Below are 12,019 nucleotides of genomic sequence, written 5' to 3'. Positions count from 1 at the left end.
AGGGCGTGGGGTGCTGAGCTCTGAGGAGGGTCTTGGATAATGGGACGCTCAATCACTAACTTATTCAAATATTTTCCAAATCCCCATTATGTGCCAAGGTCTGTGCTGACTACAGATATTACATGGGGACACAGTTCTGATAGCTGCCCTGCCCTTATAGAGATGACTGCTAGTAATGGGGACAAATAAGGACCTTACAGCACAGCAATGTAGGGACAGAGCATCAAACAAGGGTGCTGTGAAGCCTGCAGTTGAGCAGGAAGTGCATGAGTTGAACCCTAGGAAGATCTCTTGAAACCTGAGCAGAGAGAGGGTCCATGAAAAACTCAGTGCAGTTCCTCTGTCCCCAGAACCCCTGATATCTTAATCCAGAAAGAGCCAGTCTCACGTTTTGGCCACCCTCCCACCAGCTCATCTGCAGCCCTGGGGCTCCTCTCTGTGGTTAGTAGCTGTGATGCTGCTTCCCCTCAAGGTTGCCCTAATCTCTAACAGGCGCTGATTCTCAGCCTCCCCAGGAACCCCTGGGGCCTCAGTCCAAACTCAGTTTGTCTGGATGGCAGGCAGACCCAGGCTGGAAAGAAAGGGCTAGAAGGGGCAAGAGCAGAGGCCTTCCTTCTTTCTTCCCAGGCTTGTCCCTGGAGTCCACCCACAGCATTTCCTCCCTGTCATCCCCTCCTCCATTGAGTCTGGAAAGGTGTTGTTTGCCCTGTGCTCAATCCCCAGGGCAACAAACCAGCCAGCAGGTGTGTGTGTCGAACAAGGCCATCTCTGGAGTGGAGTGGCTGAAGATGAGCTTTGTTTAAATATTCAAGAAGTCAATCATTCATCAAGCCTGGCTTGGTGCCCAGCTACCCACTGTCTCCATTTGGGAGGGCCTGGAATGGGGGCAGGGAGAGCCGTGGGGCATTTTGTGAGCTTCTTGCATCTCCTACAGCTGACGAGTAACTTTTGGGGGCTGAATTATGCAGCCCAACACATGGCAGGCCAGAGATTCAGCAGAAAGATGTGCTGGCCAGCATATAGAGTACAGTGCCCATGAACTGGGTGCCAATGATTTACACAGGAATGTCTGGTTCTACTTAAATACATTTTACAAGGGGACTGAAGCCATGTCCTGTTTCTAACCAGTGCAGACATTCCTTGGGCACTGTGGTCACAGTCCAGCTCCACAGCTGGGCGCCTGGAGAAAACTGGCTTTGTGAAGAAACCATTCTGGGCATGAATTGGGGTGCAGGCTGCTTTGGAGGGACACATCCACTGGGTGACTAAACCATGGTTCCCAAGTTCTAGGGGAAGGAGGTTGACCTATAACCAGGGCACACATGGAATACATGGAACCACATGGAATCGCACAGTCTGTCACCTGTGCACATGGACTTGCATACATGAGCTCACACACACACAGTTACAACTCCCCATATGCCCAGATCTGCTAGCAGTTGGGCACTATGCATGCAAGCTCGCCCCTCCCCACCTGCCCCCAACCCTCTCTGGCTGGGCTATCCTCCTCCTGTCCCTCCCCCACCTCCCCAGTTGCACTGGGGTTTAGTCCCAGCTCCACCATTTAGCGCTCACCCGTGGAGATGTTGTGCTGTGTGAAAGTTTGGATGGTCGGGCTGATTGAGAACAGCAGCAGGACCAGACAGAGGCCCAGCAGAACCCACCATCTTTTGGCAACCCAGCTGGTCATCATGGCTTTGCCCGGGAAGTAGGCATGGCAGGATTTGTGTCTTATGCACTGGGCCAGGGGCTTTTTTTTCCAGGGAGTATGCAGGCCAACAGTAGAGCCACCAGGAACGTAACAAAGTTCAGGGCCAGCTACACCCACTGCCCGAATTTGGCCTGGTCAGTGTCTAGTTCCACTCAGGAATTTCACCTGTCTTTGTCTTTTTTTTTTTTTTGGTGGAAGACATGGGAGTCTTACAGAGCAGGGGGAACTGGAGGGCCCTGAGTTGCCCTGTGGCCATCAGAGAGGGTCTGACTGCCAATGGACTTTCTCCTAAACCTCAGGTGCCTACCTTCCAAGCTACAGGTGAGGACATTGTCCTGGAAGGGGAATAGGAGAAAGAAGCAGAAGGAAGAGAAGGAGATGGGTATAGATAGGGCCATATGCCCTTATGGTGTCCAGCAGTGACCTCATGCAGGGCTCAGGAGGCAAGATGCCACCCTGTGCTCAGATGCCAGCCTGGCAGTCTGGCTGGACAGTGTACAAGGAAGCAACTGGGTCATGGGCTGGGGCATGAGCTGTGGTCTTGGCTGAGGCCGCAGCAGGTGCAGACAGGGTCATGCAGCGTCAGACCTGTTCATACCAGGTCGTAGAGGGACTAGGGGTTAAGCCTGGGCTGGGGTAGGGGCTGGCCCAGGGCAGGCGAGAGTAGGGCTTGGGTTGGACAAGAGCTAGGACCAGGGTCAGATTATCAGACCTTTAAAGGAACAGCTGAAGTCTGGCCAGCCCAGGATCTGACCCTGGCACACGTTTTTGGTGACCAGCCAGTACAGGAGGGGCTTGAAGTAGGTCATAAGGGCCTTTGCAGACACCTTGGTCTGCCCGGCTATCTTCTGCAGGACCTCTGGCCGAGTTGCTGGAACCCAGCTTCAGGATATCCCTGGAAGGGTGGGTACAGCTGTGAGTCTGTGTGGTGGCATCCGCTCTGAGACCCCTCAGTATGCCCAATTCTGGCCCTAGGGCTTTTGATAGCCAGTCCTTTCCCACAGAGCTCAGCATAGTGGATAACATCACAAGCTTTGAAATAAGACCTACCTGGGTTTGAATTCTGACTCTGTCACTCAGTAACTATGGGGCCTTGGGCAGGTAACTTAACCTTTCTGAACCTCAGTTTCCACATGTATGGGCCATAGTAACAGTGCATTTCTCCTAGAGCTGTGGTAATGATTAAATAACCACACGGCTGGGAGCATAGCAGACAGGTAATGAATGTTAGCTCTCCACACAGCATAGAGAAATAAGAATTACTATTATTATTTTCATGACTCCTTACTCTGATGATTATTATTCTCCCGGACTCAGATGGGCATAAAGTCTTAAGACGCTGTTTCCCATGAGGGGCATGCTGTCAGTAGGGAGAGGCAGCCCCTCACCCTCTCTGGTCTCACAGGGAGAATTTGGGAAGATTAGAGAAATAATGAGCACGGGATGTGCTCTGTGCACACTGCAGTGCAGCACAAATGTCAGCTCTGTCCGAGGGCTTGGTGGCAGGGGATCAAGCCTCAGGCTTGGCCTGCACACTCACAGTGGAGGTACGGAGTGTGCTGAAGCCAAGGCTCTCAGCGCCTCCACCCCAAAATACCCGGAGGAGGCAGCAGTGGGCACGTACTGATCCTTCTCAACTTGTTTCCCAATCCGAGCAGCAGAGAGGTGGGGCCTAGGGGCGTAGAAGTCGGAGTGCGGAGCCTAGACTAACAGGACACAGGTTCAAGACCCAACAGCACTACTTATGGGCTGCATAATCTCAGGCAATCAACTTAACTTGTCTTAGCCTCAATTTCTCACCCACAAAGTGGGCCCCATGAAGACCTGTCTTTCATTGCGTTGCAGATTAAGTCACATAACGGAGAGAAAGTAGAGCTTTGTTGCTTACAGAGACTTGCACACATTGCTGGTGAAAGAGTGAGGTAGGGAAGCTAAAGGTCTGCGGGTCCTTGGCAGAAACCACTGGGGAAGAAATGCAGTTCTGACCCAAGAGAAATGGAGAAGAAAACTCATTAAATTAAAAGAAAAAAGCAAAAACCCACAACTAACTTCAGGCAAGAGGATTTCATTAGGTGTCAGGTCCTAGAGAAAAAGGAAGGACCTTGTGGGGGAAACATTTCGACCACTGAGAATCCGCCTATTTAGAAAGTGCCTTGGGGGGCAGGGCAGGACAAGGGGCCTGATCCAAAGCCCAGCCGATGGCCCATGTGGGCAGCACATGAGACTTGCAAAGGTGGCAACCGAGTGCTGCCTGGAGCTCTCAACTCCAAGGTGGCAGCAATGGGCCCCATGGACAAGGTCAGGTCCACCCTGGCTGGCCAGATGAGGCAGGGGGACTTTGGAAACTTGGACCAAGTCCACTTAGACTTTCTATCCCCAGCAGAACCAATCCAGAGACTGACTCAGGCAATTACATATAGGAAGAGGAGTCAAGAGTAGAAAAATCAAGTTTTAAGATATAATAGGCAAAAATAAAAAAGCAACCAAGAATCTTGCCCTAACCCCTCTCCCATACAAACACTCACCCACCCCTGCCCTCCACAGACCAGTTTCACACTTCTCTCATCTCACCTCCTCAGAGCTCATGCCATCCCTCTTTCTCAGAGACCTCTCTGCTGCCCTCTGCCCAGGAAATGGTGTTCAAAGCCCCAAACCTGTAACTCGGGGCCTGGCCTGGTCAGCGCTCTGAACAAATGTGCACAGACCGGTGAGCAGTGATAACTAGTGGCAAGGCCTCTGTGTACTTTGGTGCCAAGTCTGCCCCCAGGAGCCTTGTGTGCCTGGTGTGGGGGGCAGGGGGCATTGGGAGGGAAGTGGTGAGAGTGACTGAGTCAAAAGTCCCACCGGGACTTCCGCCAAGATGGAGGCGTAGGTGCAAGCATTGTACCTTCTCTCACAACCAAGTTTAAAAACAACAAAGTTTTAGCAACAAAAACGCAGCCAAACCACAGAAATTTGAACTATACAAAAATCTGACAACAACGAACCCTTCAGCCAAACCGGTAAGAGGGGCAGAGCCAGTAGCGGAGCGGGGTCAGGCAGGAAAGATCCACCAGACCGACCTGGGCGCGCAACCCAGGTGCACCAGCAGCCCGCCCACAATCCCAGGTGTGGAGTAGTGCGCGGACCCACTGAGGCCGCAAGGCGGTGGACTCACTGAGGGCTGACCATGGTCACACATTCGCGCTCAGATAAACCGGTGAAGGAGCTAGCGGTGGTGAAACAGACCGTGTAGGCCCCAGTGGCAGGAAGCGGCAGAGAGGACTGCTATTGTCCCTCTCTGACCCCGCCCCCACATACAGCGTCACAAAGCAGCGACCTGGGTGGCCCTGCCCTGGTGAACACCTAAGGCGCCTCTCCTCATATGTAACAGGCACGAATAGATTAAAACATGGCTCAAGAACAACTCAGAGCCCCAGAGCCGATAAATCTAAGCAACAAAGAAATAGCCAAACGAAACTTCCGCCAAGATGGAGGCATAGGTGGATGTCCGTGCCTTCTCACACAACCAAGTTTAGAGACGACTAAATATTAGCAACAGAAAACACAGCCAGAACACAGAAAATTGAACTTTTCGGAAATCTGTTAACAACAAATTCTTCAGTCTGACCGGTAAGGGGCGAAACCAGCAGCTGGTGGAGCGGGGTTGCACAGGAGGTCTCGGTCAGCCGGACTCAGGTGCACAGAATCCAGGCGCAGGGTTGGACCTAGTGAGCGACTGAGCGAGCGACCGCAGGGAAACAGTAAGGGAGCAAGCAGGGCTGCGGGTTGACTGTGGTTGCACATTTGTGCGCAGATAGACAAGCGAGGGAGTGGGCGACTGGACTGGGACCCAGCGGGTCTCCGTGGCAAGCGGCAGGGAGGGCGCCGCCATTTCCCTGCTCTGACCCCACCTCCACATGCAGCGTCATAACCCAGCGACCCTGAGTGGCCTGGCCCTGGTGAACCACCAAAGGCTCTGCTCCTACCCAGCGGTGCAAAACAGCAGAGGGTGCTGCCACTTCCCCGCTCTGACCACGCCCCCACATACAGCGTCACAACCCAGCGATCTGGGAGTCCAAGGCTCCGTTCCTCACATTTAAAGGGCGAGAACAGACCAAAAATGGCTCAAGAAGATCTCAAAGCCCTGGAGCCTATAAATCTAAGCGTGGAAGAAATAGCAAAACTCTCAGACGCACAGTTTAAAACACTGGTCATCAGGATCCTCACAGAACTGGTTGATTATAGCCACAAATTAGACAAATATATGAAGGCAAAACTAATTGAAATGAATGGAATTGCACAGGACACCAATAGCAATGAAAAGGAAATGGACTCAAATCAATGGAGTGGACCAGAAGAAAGCAAATAATGGCCAAACAGAAAAGAGTCAAGAAGCAAGAATTCAAAAAAATGAGGAGAGTCTTAGGAACCTCCAGGACATCTTTAAACGCTCCAACATCCGAATTATAGGGGTACCGGAAGGGGGAAAGGCACAGCCACCAGTGGAAAACTTATTTGAACAAATAATAAAGGAGAATTTCCCCAATCTGGCAAAGAAAATAGACTTCCAGGAAATCCAGGAAGCTCAGAGAGTCCCAAAGAAGTTGGACCCAAGAAGGAACACACTAAGGCACATCATCATTACATTAGCCAAGATTAAAATGAAGGAGAGAATCCTAAAAGCAGCAAGAGATAAGGGGACAGTCACCTACAAAGGAATTTCCATCAGACCGTCAGCGGATTTCTCAAAAGAGACCTTACAGGCAAGAAGGGGCTGGAAAGAAGTATTCCAAAGACCTGGAATCCAAAGACCTACATCCAAGATTGCTCTATCCAGCAAAGCTTTCATTTAGAATGGAAGAGCAGGTAAAGTGCTTCTCAGATAAGATCAAATTCAAGGAGTTCATCACCAAGCCCTTATTATATGAAATGTTAAAGGGACTGACCTAAGAAAAAGAAGATAAAAAGATGAACAGTGAAAGAACAGCAAACTCACAGTTATTAAGAACCACACCTAAAACAAAAGCAAACTAAGAGGACAGCTAGATCAGGAGCAGAACCATAGAAATGGAGATCAAATGGAGGGTTAGCAACAGGGGAGTAGGAGAAGGAGAAGGGGGAGAAGGTACAGAAAATAAGCAGCATAAATGGTAGGTAGAAAATAGATAGGGGGGAGGGCAAGAATAGTAGGGGAAATATAGAATCTAAAGAACCTGAGACACATGTTCATGAACTAAAGGGAGGAATGGTGGGGGAGGGGTGTGCAGGGTGGAGGGGAATGAAGGGAGAAAATAGAACAACTGTAATGGCATAATCAATAAAATATATTAAAAAAAAAGTCCCACCGTCAAGTGGGATGAAGGCTCAGAGTTCAAAGTGAGTTGATTCATCAAAAACAAATGTCTGCTGTTTCTCTCATTCCTACACTGGGGACAGAGATTCCTCCTTGGTCACCCCGCACAAGCCCCTTGCCCTTTTTGCAATGTTCACCAAAGCCCTTTCCTACCATACCAGCCCCTTTCTTTTCCCTTTTCTTACTTACTTTCTTTTTTTTTTTTTTTTTTTTAGGTTTCATTTATTTATTTTTAGAGGGGAAGGGGGAGAGAAAGAGATGGAGAGAAACAGCAATGTGAGAGAGAAACATTGATCTGTTGCCTCTCACACTTGCCCCGACCAGGGACCAAACTGGGGGGACTCCTTGCCCTCTGGGACGTGGTCGCCCAATCAACTGAGCCACACCAGGCAGGGCTCCTTTCCTGTGTTATGATAATTGATTTACCCTGTGGCCCATCACCCCCGCTGGATGCAGGGCAGGCTGGTGGGCACGTGCACAAGTAAAGGCTTGCTGAATAAATAAATGATGGGCAGGCGGAGACATGGCTCCTTATGTCCCTTGAATTCAGAAAAGCCCCAACTTGGAAGCTGACTAGAAAAAAACCCTTCTAGTAGGAAAAGATGGAAAGACAAATAGCCTACAGTGACAATGGACAGGCGAGGTGCAGCCCTCCCTGGAGCAAAGCCAGGGGATCAGTCCTGCAGCTCCATCCGGCCTAGTGGTTACTGACAAGCTGCGTGGTGGGATCACAAATACGCTCATTCTATTTGCAAAGGATACTAATCCTCTGGAAGAGAGGAACAAAACTTAAGGTGACCTTGACCAACCGGGGAAGTGGACCTATGGAAATCAGTTGAAATTCAGTGGGGAAAAGATCATGTTGGTGAATGGGGCGCTGATCTTAAAACCAATAAACCTAGGTTTCACCCGCTGGATCTGTATCTTTTGGCTCACAGGAGACACTGTACTCTGGAGTCAGTTTGGGGCTTAGAGCACGGTTTTGCCACGTGCTGGATGAGTGACATGCAATCACATTACCTCTCTTAGCTTCAGTTTCATCATTTGTGAAATGCGGATAGATAATACCCACTCCGCTGAGCTTATGAGCTACTAACATGAAAGCCCGTAAGAGCGCTCATTAGTGAGCCTAGCCCAGTTAATGCTTCCCACCATCACGGCAGCCTCTTGCCCTCCTGCTCCCTCCACCTGGCCTGAGGACCAAAAACCAACCCCATAGAGGTGTGAATGGGAAGATTGGGCTAGATACCAGTTCAGGAAAGAAGACTGGAGGGAGAGGGTCAAAGTGGACCACAAGCTGACCAGAGAGAGCATGCCAAGAGGTTGGTGAGAAAGCAACCTAGATCAGCCTGGGAACCGGATCCAGGCACCTCCGAGAAGAGGTGGGAAAGGCAGAGTGCACCCCAAGGTGCACCAAATGCTGCCAAGGGGGTAGGCATGCATCTTGCAAGCAAAGAAGAAGGTGGTTCAGAGAGAAGACTGAAGGCTGAGGCAGGACTCCCGCTCGACTCCATCTGGGGCAGTTTGATTTATTGGCATATGCAAGTGAGTGTGCCTTTGTGTGAGAGTGTGTGTGAATGCGTGTGTTTGAGAGTGAGCATGTACATGAGTGCGTATGTATCTGAGTGTGTGCATGTGTATGGGTTAGCAGGAAGGGCTGAACAGTTTCTCTGACCAGGAGGGGCTACATGAGAGGAAATGGCCTTTGGTCACTGTAGAAGAGATTGCAGTCTAACATGAGGAAGAACTTCCATTAGCATATAAGCTCTGCTCACAGTGTCTAGGGTGCCAGGTGAGGAGAGGGGGCCCAGGGCAGGCTTCAGCAGGTAAGGGAGGGGAGCTGAGAGCAAAGGAGGGGGGCAGGCACTCACCCTAGGGCCTTCCCAGCTGTATTAGAGTTACGGATGTCACACAGATGCAGGGGAGCCACGTGGCTTGAGGCCTTGCAGAGCGCTTTGTGCCCTGGAACTGGAGCATAGGTTTAGGAGGTACCTGGGTAGGGGAGTGTGAGGGCAGGCTGGCGAGTGGGTGCCAGGGGAGGGAAGCCCAGAGCCACCTGGAGCTGGTCATCTCTGATACCGGTGACCACGAGGGCCTGGTCAGCAAGCGCAGCCCGAGTCGAGCTCCCTGGGCCAGGCCCCACCACAGGCTGGCCCTCGGCTACTGCAAGGCCTCTTCTCCCCGCCCTCTGAACCAACCCTTGCCCCCTCTTTCCTGCCCTCCTCTCAGGGACAGCAGAGGTGCTTTCGAAGATGCCCATTGGCTCTGCTCCACCCAGGATCTGGTGCCAAAGCCCAAAGGATTCCAGTGCCTGGACCCCCAAAGGCTGTGCGACCTGATGGTAGGAGGTGGGCGGGGGAGGGCATCTGGATCTAGGGCCTGCCTGGAAGTCCTCAGCCTGGTTCCCATGCCCCAAGCCCCAGCTCCCAGGCTGGTTCTGCTGGCCCGGCCCAGGCCCTTACCGTAAGCAGGGCACGTTGGTAGAGATGTGGATATTGGCACCTGGATCAAAGTCGTCCTCTGTCCTAGGAATGGAGGGGCCCAGGCACTGGCACGTCAATCTGGTGGAGAGAGAAAACCAGGGACTCAAGGGTGCCACCTGGGGGACACTCAGCTTTGTTTTGAAGCACAGCTATCAACACTGGGCCTGGCATGAGGAGGACACTTAACGTGTTTTTATTTATTAAATATGTGAGTTGAAAACACATGGGACTGGGGAACAGAATAACGTAATAACAGTAGTTAACACTGACTAAACACTTCCTCTGTGCTAGAGACACTCAACACTGTCCTGGCCTTGGGGACACAGGAGGGGACCAGCTAGGCAAGGTCCCTACTTGCATCCTGATGATTGAGGCCGGTTTAGACCAGTGCACAAGGTTACTCCATCCAGCAAGCAGCGCCAGACAGAAGGCAGTCACTCCCTGTGGCATAGCACTGACATTATTCCCATTCCACGGATGAGCAGACCGAGCTTTAGAGATCTGTGAACTGGCGGCAGGACACGGAACCAGGCACTGGCAGATTGCCGTCACTTTCAGGCCCAGGTCTGGTTTCACCCCTCTGAGCCATGTGACTGTGCTTCATTGTCACTGAGCCTTGTTGTGAATGGGGGTCTGTAAAATGTGGTTAAAATGACCCCTCGCTGGTATGAGACCAAGTCTCCAAAAAGACTTGCCATTCGTTGGCTCACTAGGGACCTCTGGATCATCCTCTGGGTTGACATGGAGTTGGGAGACTCCGCTCCCAGTGGACAGGGTCTTGTTCAAGGCCCAGAGTGTTGCCACCCTCTCCCTCAGCCCCCGTCTCCATCTTTCAGGGGGTGGTGGGTGTGTCCACAGAAGAAGGAAAAGGGCCCCTGCAGGAGCCTCAGATGGCTGATAGGGCATGTGTCCTTGGAGAGGTACAAGGTCAAGACTCTGCCAGCCTCAGTGGTGAGAGCTGGTCCTGAACGGGAGCAGGGGTGGGAGGGGGAAAGGCTAAAGGCTTGTGTGCCCACTCTGCCACCTCAGGGCTGCTGTGTGGCTGTGAGGCACACGTTCTTCCTCTGTGAATGACTATGGTTGTAAAGCTTCAAATAACCCCAAGGGCCTGTGCAGAACTAGCAGGCCCTTCATAGTCACCCCAAATGTCATGCTGTGGCCAGCAAACTTGAGCTGGTCAGCCAGAGGCCTGGTGGAGACGGAAAAGCCCCGCAGAGGCAGGTGTCACCCAGGGCAGCTCATGCCATGGACCCACCCCCAGCACTAGCTCCACCAGCTGATCCAGGTAACTTCCCACCAGCCTCCGCTTCCTTCCTTCCCCAGAGGAAGCTCTGGCCCTGCCCCACCAACCTCCCTCCTGCCCCAGACACTCTGTATCCCCACCAGCTGGCCCATCCACCTCTAGGGTGGGAGCATGAGCCTGGAGACCTGGGGGCTCCCTTCATTATTTCCTGGAGCTTGTCCTTGGGCAGGGCCACCTTGCCTATGTTCTGCAGCTTACTCGGCATGCACTTCACAGCCAGGTCCTGGAGCCTGGAGCTCTTAAATAGGCAGCCCCCGTGCCAAAGTATAGCATGTGCTGGACCCGGGGCCTCTGCTTCCTTGTGCAGCTGGACGGAGGGTCAGCATATTTGTCATGGGAGGTTGGGGGAGGGAGAAAGAGTCCCACATTGAACTCCAGAGCCACAGGTCCCAACCTCCTCCCAAGCTCACTTTAAGGGTTTAGAATCATCAGACCCCTAAGAGCAAGTAGGAGATTTTTCCAAAAGGGAAAAGCAGCAAGAGATCTTTGCCCAGAGAACACTCAGTGTCACCAGGGGGTGTGGAGCCTGCAGTCACTTTGACATGTACTTTGAGACTTCTCTCTTTCCTCTGGTCTGGACAGGGGGCAAAGGTGCGGATCCCCACCCACACCCCCATCCCGCCAAGGCCCCTGAGAAGAGCAAGGGGAGAAGAGGCTGGGATGCAAGTGGTACCACACCACCTGCTCCCGACTTTTTTGGGTGATGTTGGCGACAGAGCTTCAGGTGGCCTCCGTGAACTGGCTCCACACTCTGGGCTGCGTGCTCATAAAACTGCAGCAACGGCCACCACAGTGTCTCTGTGGAGCTTGTCTGCAGAGAAGGAAGTGGGCACCACTCTGTCCTGGGAGCAGCCTGCCCTCGCCTGGTCCCCTTGCCTGATCCCGTGCACCCGCAGCTCCCAGCCCCATCTGAGCCCTAGGATCTGAGCCGTGGCAAGAGCTGCCTGTAACAGAAGAAGCAGGGCAGGCCCAGGGCGAGTCCATACTGTGCCCATGACCAGGAGAATAAGAAAGCTGGGCGAGGCTGTAAGCCAGTCACGACCTGGCTCCACGTTGTGACATCAGGGGCTAAAGGGTCAGCTAAGGAATGCCGGAGCTGTAAAGTCCCACGCACCTTCTGGTTTGACTGTCCCCCTTTTACAGTGGAGGAGGCAGAGATCCAGAATGATGATGTTACATGACCTGGG

Source organism: Artibeus jamaicensis, unplaced genomic scaffold, assembly GCF_021234435.1.
Source record: "Artibeus jamaicensis isolate MK-2021 breed Jamaican fruit bat unplaced genomic scaffold, CSHL_Jam_final contig_1998, whole genome shotgun sequence".
NCBI classification, from domain to species: Eukaryota; Metazoa; Chordata; class Mammalia; order Chiroptera; family Phyllostomidae; genus Artibeus; species Artibeus jamaicensis.
This window is presented reverse-complemented; position numbering follows the sequence as displayed.